Source organism: Pleurodeles waltl, chromosome 2_1 (genome assembly GCF_031143425.1).
Source record: "Pleurodeles waltl isolate 20211129_DDA chromosome 2_1, aPleWal1.hap1.20221129, whole genome shotgun sequence".
NCBI lineage: Eukaryota > Metazoa > Chordata > Amphibia > Caudata > Salamandridae > Pleurodeles > Pleurodeles waltl.
The window spans coordinates 258,402,669-258,415,052 of NC_090438.1; the positions used below are offsets into that span (position 1 = coordinate 258,402,669).

Below are 12,384 nucleotides of genomic sequence, written 5' to 3' on the forward strand. Positions count from 1 at the left end.
GCTTACCCTTGTGATGGTACCTATGGCAATAGAAGCCTTTGCAGGCACTACATGGGTGGGGGATCCAGATGGACCAGACAGTACATGCGGTCTCACTGTATGCAGATGATGCGATGATATATCTTTGCCGGCCTGATCTATCTGTTCCTATCCTGCTAAATGCCATGTGAGACATTGGGGAGATTTCTAGATACATGTCAGTCATTCTAGGTTCACTCTGTTCCCACTGGGACAATTGAGGGAAATGGACCATGATTTGCTGCTGTGGACGGGCTGCTGTGGGAAATGTGGAGCGTCCGTTACTTGGGGTTACACATAGCTCATAGGTTGCAACCATGCCACTATGTGAACTTGGGGAGGGTTATTGGGAACCTCCTTCCATCTATAAAAATTTGGAACACACGCAAGCCCTCTGTGATGGGAAAAATACCACTGATCAAAATGATAGAGCTTCCCCGCTGTCCACACATCCTTCAGGGCACCATGTATATGATCCCCCTGGGTGTTTCAGGCATTGGACCATCTCCTAGTGGAGCTCTTGTGGGCTGTTTAAAGGTGTAGGTTGAGGTGGGTCATGTTAAAATTGGAATGGCATAATGGGGACTTGGAGGTTCCTGATCTCGAGCTCTATTACCTGGTGTCCCAGCTCCGGCACATTGTTCTTTGGCTAGATGAGGGAGAAAGTTGGTAGAAGTCTTTACTTTCTGGGACCCATGATGACCACAACCTGGGTAAATTATTGATGAAATGTTGTTGTGTTGGCTCTCATTATGCTAATGAGGCTGCTGCATTTGGGCAACAACATCACCTGAATTGTGGGGAACTGAGTCCAATCCAACACCATGTGACCACTGTTGGCCCAATCTGTTCCCGGTCAGCTAACAGTGCCTCATCTCCACCCAAGAGCAGGGATGATTTGTGGCAACAAGGAGCATGACATGATGACTTCTCAGGGAAATCGTAGTGGAGCAGATCTCATCCTTTTCTCTCAGTTACATTAGTCTCACACATGCAAAGACAAACAGAGGCAGGAAAAGGTTCAATAAGATTTCTTTAATCAGTTGCATCTTAGATACAATGGCAAGAAATGCAATAATTATGAAACATAATTGAAGTAAAATGATGACAAAAAAGTTAAACACAGGAAAAGGCCTACCATGCACACTATATGCAATTCCTACCTAAGCTATGTTAGAGCACAGCAGGATAAGCCCTAATCCACCCTTCAGGATTCCCCATCCCCGGGAAGACATCATTCCCCATACCTGAATATGACAATGGTGAAGATGCCTGTTATTAATAGAGACAACATTCCCATGTGAGTCTGGGAACCAGTGGTCTCGGCAAGCAGCAGTACTAAAGTCAGACAACATGAAGTCGCGGTCATCTGGCTGGAGCTTCCCTCTAACATGTATAGGGCAGGTAATTGTTTTTATAAGAAAACAACTGCTGTTCTGAGAAAATGTCCCCATGAAAAAATATGTGGGTTTCTGTGAATGTTCGAGACACAGTGGACCACTTGTGCCGACAATCCTATCTTGCTGAAGCCTTGAGGAAAACACAGAGTGAAAATAATATTGGGCCAGATGTAGCAACCATTTTGCATGGCGCAAACTATGAAATTTGCAGTTTGCGCCATGCAAAACGGGCATTCCGATGCACATTCCCATTTTGCGAGTCGGTACCGACTTGCAAAATGGGAATGCGACTTGCAAATAGGAAGGGGTGTTCCCCTTCCTATTTGCGATTCGCACCGCAATGCAGAATTGCTTTGTGACCGCGAACGCGGTCGCAAAGCAATTTGCAGTTAGCACCCATGTGAAGTGGGTGCTAACTCTTTCACAAAATGGAAGGAGTCCCCATGGGACCCCTTCTCCTTTGTGAATGACGCCAAAAATATTTTTTCAGAGCAGGCAGTGGTCCAAAGGACCACTGCCTGCTCTGAAAAAATGAAACCAAATGGTTTTAGTTTCCAGAATGTATTGCAACTCGTTTTATTTTAAGTAAAACGGGCTGCAATACAAAAAAAATAAAATTGCTTTATTAAAAAAGCAGTCACAGACATGGGTGTCTGCTGTCTCCGGCAGGCCACCATCCGTGTGAGTGCAGGGAATCGCAAGGGGGTCACAAATTGCGACCCACCACATTATTAATAATGAGGTGGGTCTTTGCGACCCCCTTGCGATTCCCAGATGTTGTCAGGTACACCATTCTGCATATGGTTTTGCGACTCGCAATTTGCGAGTCACAAAACCATTTCTTCTTACATCTGGCCCATTGTGCTGAAAAATATAATGCTTTCCTAGGTGAAAGAACAACTAGATAAAGAAAATAAAACACCACCACAAATGTGGCAGATTCTAAAATAATAAAATGAAGCAGAATAAAATTTCACATGGCTAAAGGTCACAAGCAGCAGGCCTAGTTCCTAAAATAACATGCCCAGAAAAATCAATGAAATTAATCCACAACACTGTAAGAGAGTTCCTGAGAGCACGCTGCATGTGTTCCACCTGGTTTGTCATTTAATGGAGAGGACAGTTCAGGGGGGCTTACAAAGAGAACCATTTGCACAGGCCTAGCTAGATGGTGAGAACATTTGCAATAATAGCCCAGACTATGGAAAATGATAGTTGGCAGGATGGCAGATGTAGGCAGATCTTTATCCTGCAGCAAGGTTTATAATCATGCAGGAAGTATTTACAGGAATGAGTTGGAACCACACTAGTTTCTGCGATAAACTAAAATCACTGCCATGGGGCAGGAGCTGTGTTTCTCATTCCTGAGGCCCCTGAGTCTACGCAAATGCTGGTCACTATGCTCTCTATGGCGGGAGGCTCTAAATTAATCACTTATGTGTACGGGCGCTCCGGGCTGACAGGCCTGTACCTACACTGAAGGTCAAAGATGTTTTGCTGTAGTTTTGTGACTTCTGGATTACGGCCAAGATACAATGGAGTGTGGGAGATGTCGGAAAATGGGAGATTCAAGCTATTACAATATCATTTTACACACATTGCCTATCTCTTCCCTAAGCAGCTTCACAACAAGTACTTGAAAACAGATCCAGGATGTGTGCGGTGTGGTTGTGTGATGGCGATTTCTTCCATGTAGTGTCAGACTGTCCGATTATTATGCAATTGTGGGAAATGATACTCGAGCAACTCAACAGGACCACGGGCTGGACTGTCATGCTCATGATTAAGGAATAGCTACTTGGTTTAAATCCAGACCAAAAAAAACAAGAAACTGAACAAAAATGTTTTACTGCTGAGCTTGGTTTTGGCTAAGAGTTGTATTGCCATTGGTTGGCTGAGTCTGACCCAACCCCTCCCCCCCCCCGCTGAAGAGAGGTGGCAGAGGGATCTTCCGTAGTGGGTAGGTGCAAAGGAAGCCCATGTTAGGTTGGTGAGAAGAGATGAGAAACTTGTGGACTACTTAGTTGCATGGGGAGCACAGTGTATAGAAACAGCCTGTGGGGGTCTGGGATATAATGCAAAGGACAGCTACTCTTCATTGGGAGGGGAAGTATAAATGGAATGTGGGACCAGGTATTGGGATTTCAGGACTGGGTTGAAGAATGGTACACAGAGGGGTGAAATAGGAGGTTGTTTGCTTATGTTATGAAGTACTTCATGTTAGACATCATATTCTGTGTAGAACTGGACTCCTTATGTTATATTTACGTTAGTAGGGCAATTCTCCATCAATACATATGGGGTAGCGAAAATTTGTGGACTCTTGGCTAAGCATTGAATATTGTTGTGCAATGAAAAATGCTAATAAAGAAATTTAAAAAAATAAACACTGAAAAGTTGCTATCAGAGTGGTATGGCAACACTTTAAGGTCCTTCGACAAGAGCTCAGTATGCTCTCAGACCTGAACAAATTGAAGGTTAAGAGGAGCACATAACCAATATAATTTTCCAATTGAACCCTACCAGCTTCACACTGTGCCATGTAGGGGTCAAGTAGGGGATGAACGAGATTAAATTGAAAATCCAAAAATACTTCCCTAAATGTTAACTATGATTTAATGTTAACTATGCTCAAAACTTTCACATCCTTCTTAGGCATAATCCACAGGTCCTCATCATTATGGAAAGAACATTTTAAATCAGTGTGAAGTACTATTAGACACTGACCCAATTCATGCCTACACAACTCTAAACATAATAGAAAAAATAAAGATAGAGACGCCTTTCAATAACCATGGCTAAATACAGTCCTATGCACTGAAATCTGACTACCTGCCTATCACTCGATAATTAAATCATAACAAGATGTGACACTCAATTCCAGGATATGACACCCAACTCTAGGAGCTATTCACAAATGTTCACATTCACTTCCATCCCCTTGCCAACAAAATACGGCTCATAAGAGACTGAAATTTTAGAGATACGATCCAAATCACTTACAGGCTTGATTCTCCAATTCAGAGTACATGTATTTGGGTTGCAGCACAATTTCTTCCATATTTGAACTCTAACCCAAAAGTATCCTTCAATGACGAACAGATGGTATATTTTTTAACTTCCTAAGCATTATTTTCATGTGTAGAAGGAAACCCATACCCCCAACTGATTGCGTACCACAATCATATCACATAATCTGAAATGTCAAAGATACTACACTGACTAAAGGGCAGTCATTGACTATCTTCCACCTCTTCAACCATAACAGCTTAGGTAATAGCATGCATCCTTTCACGATAACACTGTAAAATCACTTAATATAATTGCACTGAAGAACAGTCATAGCGAAAAAAAAGTAACAGAAAAAATAGTTAGCCAGGTGCAAGCCTGGCTTCTTGGTACCTCTAACTTAATCACGAATTAAACAGTATCCTTGCAGTAAGAAGGATAGTCCCAGGAAATCAAAGTTTGTTTCTAAAGTTCATTATATGTGATAAGTTTAGAAAATTCTAAAAAACGTAATTTCTTGTTATATGGTTGAAGGGAGTGTTTTAATTCAAGTGTTCTTGTGTGACCTACTATAGACACCCCCGGTGAGGATGTGGTGTTACGACCAAAGCTGCTGACTTTGGTACAGATGAGTGCTCCCAGTTATTTCTTTGTAATGCTCTATAGTGTTTTAAACTACTGCTGGAGGAAGGAGTAGTTTGACAAATTCGGAGGTTCACCGAACCAACCCGATAAGAAGCTTTATATCAGTGTTTCAGAAGTTTGTGAATTTTCAGACATAGGTTTTCTAAGGAAAATCCCACCACATGAGAACATGATGAACTGCACTCACCACCACAACACAAAGTCTGCTGTTATCTTAATGCCCTTCATGTTTTGGACCCCTGCACATTGAGACATAGAACTGATCACTCTTATAGCACTGCAAGCAGGTCTCGCCTGGAGATCCTGAACTAGGGCTACTAAAATGATGCTGCAGCGGTGATTATGCAGTAGTAGCTTTGACCTAATAAGAGACAGACACAGCAAATTATAGGTCACTAAATGACGCATTGCAATGTTTGTACATTTTTTAATATCAACCTATTTTGGCATTGTGATATGGATTGATGTTGAATTGAGACTAGTGATATGTAAAATACATAGGTTTCTCAGGAATAAAACTTGGCACATTCAGATCTTAATAAAATATTTGTCATCAAAAAGTATAGTTTTGCCCCTTTGGAATCACACAATCAGCATTTTATCACCACTATTCGTTCTACATCACAAAAGAAAGTAGAAAAACAGTGTGTGTAAATATTTACACTGTTGAGTTCTATAGGGATCGTGCACGTGTACACTATCCTTGTAAATAATAGTGTGCCTTATACTAGGCTCATCTCTGTTAAAGTTTAAAACAGATATTCAGTTGTATGCTTGCTCTGTGTTGAAACTGTAGTTTTACTTGACACACCTCTTTACTTTAGGAAGAACCTCTCGTAATAATATTTTATATTCTGTGTATATTAGCATCTGTCCCCTTAGAGAGCATTAAAGGATTCATTATATTTTACTTCAAAAAGAGATACAAAATATTTGAAATTCTTTTAAACTCTGACTGTCCTTTTGAAATAGCTATTGCTTTGGAAATATTGTTTGTGATAAAATAACCAATCTGGATGAATACTAAAGCATATTCACGACAAAGCATGAAAAAGATCCACTCTGCATTGAGACCCTGTACCAAGGTTAGGATGCTCCAGACTGTGTTTGAAAGACCTGTCCTGGGCTTGGCACACAACAGACTAGGGGCCATAATGTTTACATGATACGTACACTCGGAAGCACATGTTTAAACTCTCTGCCTAGAATAAGGAGCTCTATGTATAATGTTTATTTTTTTACTAATCACATATTCCAATTGCTTGCTATCTCTGGAGACTTCTCCAACTATACTCCTAAAACCCTGCAGAAAACTTGACTAGATTTACTTTATTTCCTCAGAGTGGCCCTCTTATTCCTTCCATCCTTTGCACAACTTGTATTTTTGAATATATCCTTCTCTCAGTCACATATTTACCTGCCTCAATCCTTCTGTCATTCTCTAATTGGCAGATACCTCTATTCATAGATCACACCTTCTCCCCTTTAAAACCCTAATCTTTGTCAGTCAATATATCTCACTCACCAATCACCTGAAACCACATAGTCCCCACTAATAATAACACCTACCTGGTATTAATATATCACAAGGTAAATGGAGTTAATGCATGCAATTGTTTCTTGGGAGGACATGAATAATCGCAAGAGCCAACAGTAACCACTAATCTTGGGTATCGGCATACCATGTTATTCGCTGTAAAGCGTTTCAACTCCTTGTTAGAAGTAGTAAACACTACATAAAAACTATTACAATGGATTACATTTAAATGGGACCAGCGCTGTAATGAATTTGTCCAAATGATCACCTCATTATTCTCTAATTACAGACACACTTGCGTCAGAAGGAGGTGATGGGTGCATGTGAATGATCTTTGCTGATGTGTCTATATGTTACACTTCTCGTACTACCTCTGAGTCTCAGGTGCTTTCAATGAGATGGTCCAGTCTTGGTGAATTGTGTTCAGTGTCAGCGTATCTTCCTATCCCATATGCTTCTTCTAGAAACCAAGCCGGTCGCTCCCTTTTTTGACCACGTGCACAGCATGCGGTATGTTCCTCATTGCTGCAACACATTTGTGGCTGAACTACCAGTTTTGCCGATTGGTCTCCTCTGCATCATTCGTTAGTGCCATGCTGCAAGTTTTTTTTCTATTTATTTATCACTCAGTGCTCACATCCACACTACTGTGCCGCTCTCCAATACTGAAAATGGGGACAGGACCGTTTGATGTAATCAGAGCTTGCCATTGTGCGAGTTCACTATTTCAGACTCTGAGATTTGTCAGCTGTGAGTCGCTAGTTTATTATTGTGAATTCCTGTGACTGAAAAATTGTCCAGGATCTGCATCCCTACATAAAGATGAGCAATATTCTGTTTCTATCTCCGCAGTGACTGTCTCTCATTGTACATCTTGCTTAAAGACAGTTTTCTTGTAGTAGCAAGGCAAATGGCTCGTAGGCATCACTGGTATTTGTTTCTTATAATTTAAAGTAATTGTCCAGAGTAGTTTCTTTCTCAAAGGACTTATAATTAGGATATCATCGCAGAGGGTGCGTTTCCTCCACATCAAATCTGTCCTGCTAATTAATCAAACAATCAACCACCAGACTTGAAAACCACATTGTTAGTCAAACAAAAGTGAATATTTCTCAAACACTGCATTTCAGTTTACACTTTGACCTTACTTTAAAATTAAAACAAAAAATAATTAGAATACACTCTATGTTGGATAAAAAACTTAACAGAGCGTGCCATTACTTTACAGATCCCCATATGTTCTTTTCAGAAAATATCCAGGTAAATTACATAAATGTTATGGTCTATAGTGCACTTTAAAAAATGTATTGAGGAGGCTGGCCACGTCCACGACCAAATTACCACGAAACTGGAACTCTGTAGCAGCCTCGGAACCAGCTTCTGCCTTTTTGTCAGGAGCGGCACTGCGTCTGTAAGTATCTCTGACAGCCTCGCCACGGTTGAGATGTCCCGCTCACTCACAGCACCTTTGGGCCTTGGTCTGCGGGTCTCTAGGCGGCTTCTGCGCAGAGTAGCTAGTATGATACCAGTGGGGAGATGCAGGAAGTCTCTCCGGTGCTGGATGCCACTCATTGTCAGATACCAGTAGAAATGCCTGCAGGCGAACTGCTCCCTCACGTAACCACGCGATTTTAGAGACTGCATGGCCCTCATGACAGCTTTAGATGCTTGGCCATATGAACATCATACTTTGCCACCATCAATCCTTCCTTGAACAGGAGGTCATATATACAGATTTGGTTCTTCTTGGGCATCAACATCTCTGCATCTGCTTGTGGGGCTGGACCAGGAAAGGCACGTTAAGTTCACAGAAGAACTCAAGAAGATAGAGACATCATGCTAATTAAAAATTCAAAGAGTCAATATGTCACCAAATATTCATCCTCAGGTAAATAGGTAAATGCATTAATAAATTACTAGCCAACAGCAATATCACTTGGAGATCCTGCACTTCTTATATGTTTACTGATAGGGGTTCGGCCCATAAACAGGAACAAGGTAGAACATTGGCGTTCCTATATCTCCTTCACCTGTGAGTAGTGTATGATGTGTTTGAACACTCTGTCATCCTCTAAAGTATTTTCACTCAAATTGGACTAAGATAGTCCTCACTAATACAGGTAGGCATGCATTACTGTTGAACAGTGTGCAATTCTTCTAGATTACCCAGTTAAATCCAATAAATATCACCTATCCTTTGTCAAAGTCGTCAACACTTGTACCACTCCACTTCAAACACAAATTAGAAAAATACTTATATGGCTGCATGTATGCCCACACTTTCTCTCAGCCACTTTGACCTGGCATTCTTGGTGTGGTTTGCCTTGACTTTTTGTCTTCTGACCTAATTTTTGCTGGTTTTAGCACTCTGGGCACTTTACCACTGCTGACCAGAGCTAATGTGCCGGTGCTCTGTGCTCTAAACATTGCAATAATGGTGTTTCCACAATTGGCATACTTGTATCTTCTAGTTAAGCGGCTATATGTACCCAGGGACTGTAGATTAAATCTCACTGGTAGGCCTGTAGCACTAATTGTGCTGCACACTAGAAAAGCCCTTTAACCATCTCTCAGGTCTGCCACTACAGAGCCTGTGTATGCAGCTTTGAATTACCATGTCGACCTGGCAAGTGTACCTACTTGCCAGGCCCAAGCCTTCCTTTTTAGGGTCGAGCCTGCGTTGCATGCGCTCACGCATGCATATCGCAGCGAGACGCTTTAGTATTTAGAAAAGGGCTCGGAGCCCTGTCAACTTCACGTCAGTGTTTTTTATTGGTTCGTGGGCTTGCCTAATCAAATCTGCTTGCTTTCATTAGTCGAAGGCACGCATACGTCACGCCTTTTCCGGTAGCTAGCCCTCCTCGAGCGCACCGAACAAGTACAGAAAACATGCGAGGCTCGCTGTTTTCCATCCGGCTCGTGGACTTCTTTTTCTCTAATTTACGAGCGCGATCTCGCTTGGCAGAAGTCGAGCACTTTACATAGTTAATTTCACTTTTTCGGGTTCTGTACATAAATACACTTTTGCCCAAGAGGTGAAAAGTCGGGTTAGGAGTTTCCAACGCGATCAGCTCTAACATGAGCAAACGCGAGACCCGTTGCATTGTAAATGCTTGTTATTACATGTAAGTCATCTCTAAGGTAGGAGAACCTCTAGGGCAGGATGCAATGTATTCACAGAGTTGGACATTTACTTTTACGTTTAACATATCATGGTAGTGACAAACTATCAAATATGTTTTTTACTATTGTAAGGCCTATCTCTCCCATAGGTTATCATTGGGATTGCCATAAAACATCTTTCAACTGTAAATTCCATTGAGACAAGATAGACATTTGGAGTCCGGTGTCTCTGGAGTCAATGTAAAATTACAACTTATGTTTAGACTTTAACTTGTAGGTGACCCCTAAGTCTGAAAATACCACTTTGAGAAAGTTGGCATTTTCTTACTTTAGCCCTTCTGTTCCGCTGCTGGTCTCTGAATACACGTCTGGGGTAGATGGCAGCTGGGCTTTGTGCATTCCCTCTAGACAATCACACAAAAAGGGAGCTAGGGTGTGACATTTGCATCCTGATGGCCCATCACCAGGTTTATGGGTCTTCCTGGGCTACATGAGAGGTAGGAGCTGACATTTACACCTGAATAGGGCTGTGCCTCTCCCCACACAAAGGGCTTCTGGGCACTTAACAACTGCAGATTAGTGCTAAAGTGCAGGTGCTCTGTGCTCTACACTTGGCAATATCACATGATCTGCAATTGGCATATTTAATTTACTTGTAAGTCCCTAATAATGTGCACTAAATGTGCCCAGGGCCTGTAGATTAAATGTTACAGGTGGGCCTGCAGCACTGATTGTAGATGAAATGCAACTGGTGGGCTTGCAGCACTGATTGTGCCACCCACTACAGTAGCCCTTTAAACATGATTTAGGCCAGCAACCACAAAGCCTGTGTGTGTAGTTCTAAACTACCATGTCATCCTGGCAGATGTACCCACTTCTCAGGCCCAAACCTTCCCTTTTCTTATATGTAAGTCACCCCTAAGTTAAACCCTAGTTATCTCCAAGGGCAGGATGCAATATATTTAAATAGTTGGACATGTACTTTTAAGTTTAACATGTCGTGGTAGTGACAAACTACCAAATTAATTTTTAACTACTGCAAGGCCTATCTCTCCCATAGGGATACATTGGGATTGCCTTAAAACATCTTTTAAGTGTAGTTTCCAATTGAGACAACATGGAAATGTGGAGTTTGGTGTCTCTGGACTCACAATTTGCAACTGAAACGTGTGGTGAAGTTGGATTTTAAATTTTAAGTCTGAAAATGTCACTTTGGGAAAGTTGACATGTTCTTACTTGAACCCTTCTGTGCCTCTGCCTGTCTTGGAATACACGTTTAGGGTAGATGACAGCTGGACTTTTTGCATTCCCTCTAGACAGTCACACAAAAAGGGAGCTGGGGTGTGACATTTGCATCCTAATGGCTCATCACCAGGTTGATGAGTCTTCCTGGGCTAGATGGGAGGGAGGAGCTCACACACCTAAATAGGGCTGTGCCTCTCCCCACAGAAAGGGCTTCATAATCCTCTGTAGAGCGTCTGGAGCCAGGGAAGGAAGGACAGGGACCTTGTCATCTTCAAAGGCCTCTTTGCTATCTCCCCCACTTCAAAGGCACATTTGGGGACTGGGCCCCAAATCCAACCAAATCAGACCTCTACCGAAATCAAGGAAATGTTGCCAGGAGGAAGGACTGCTGTGTTGCCAGGAGGGACTGCCACTCTGCTAACTGCTTTGCTGTGTTGACCTACTGCTTGCTGTGTGCTGTGCTGTAGGGGGACTGTCACTTTTCTACTTGCTTTGATATGTTGACTGCTGCCAGCTGCTTCTTGCCTGGAGTGAGAAGGACTGGACCGGTTCTCTACATCCTTGAACCAAAATTCTCTAAGGGCTTGGTGGCTTGCCCAATGTTTACGAACTCTCAGGGCCACCAAAGCCTTCACTTTTTCATCTACACAGGCAACTGCTTTCCACTAAAAAAAGGACTGGCCCAGAGTTGCATATGAGCTCTGCGCTTTGTGGTTTGCTGCACAAAGGGCCCGCATTTCAATCCTGGGCTGTTTTTGACTTACGCGCACAATTCCAGTGCCTTACCTAAAATTGCAATCGCCAGTCCTGAAGAGATGCTGCAGCACCAAAGGAAGTCCTCTCAGTGCTGCCCCACAGTGTCTCCTTGGTAACAGGAGCTCCCACAAGTTTTGATGCATTAGCTTGGCCCACCCACATTAGCTGAACCAACACTGCACACCGACAACAGCTGCTCACCTGAGATATCGAGGGAGATGGCTGCAGTTGTGTGCCATTGGATCACCAAGGAAAGTCCAGTGCAGTCACTGCCATACCTTCTGCCTGCCAGAGAAGTCCCCCTATAACACCCACAAAAATGGTACTGAGAACGGTAGGACCCATGGGGTCCCTGAGGCTCTGCTGCGCTCCCTCGCAGGTGGCTGAATCTGCCAGTGCACTGTTGAGAGGGTCCAAATGAGGGACTGTTGCGCTCTGAATTTCAGCTACTTGACAATGGGAAACTTAACCCAAGGACTTCAGGAATGATGCTTTCTTGCTCCAATATTTAGAAAGCCCTTTTCCAATCACTTATGGGGATTGCTGTAATGGTATGAAGAATAATGTAAAGCACCTAATGGATGTGCATGTGCTTTACCTGCATTTAACAAAAGGCTTGTATCGTGAAAACTATACATTGGATTTTTGTCA

At 42.5% G+C, this 12,384-nt stretch overlaps 1 pseudogene; it reads right to left on the reverse strand.

Annotated features, from left to right (window-relative positions):
- Positions 1 to 7,904: 7,904 nt before the first annotated feature.
- On the reverse strand, positions 7,905 to 8,369 carry LOC138259585 (small ribosomal subunit protein eS10-like; annotated as a pseudogene).
- Between the last annotated feature and the right edge of the window lie 4,015 nt (positions 8,370 to 12,384).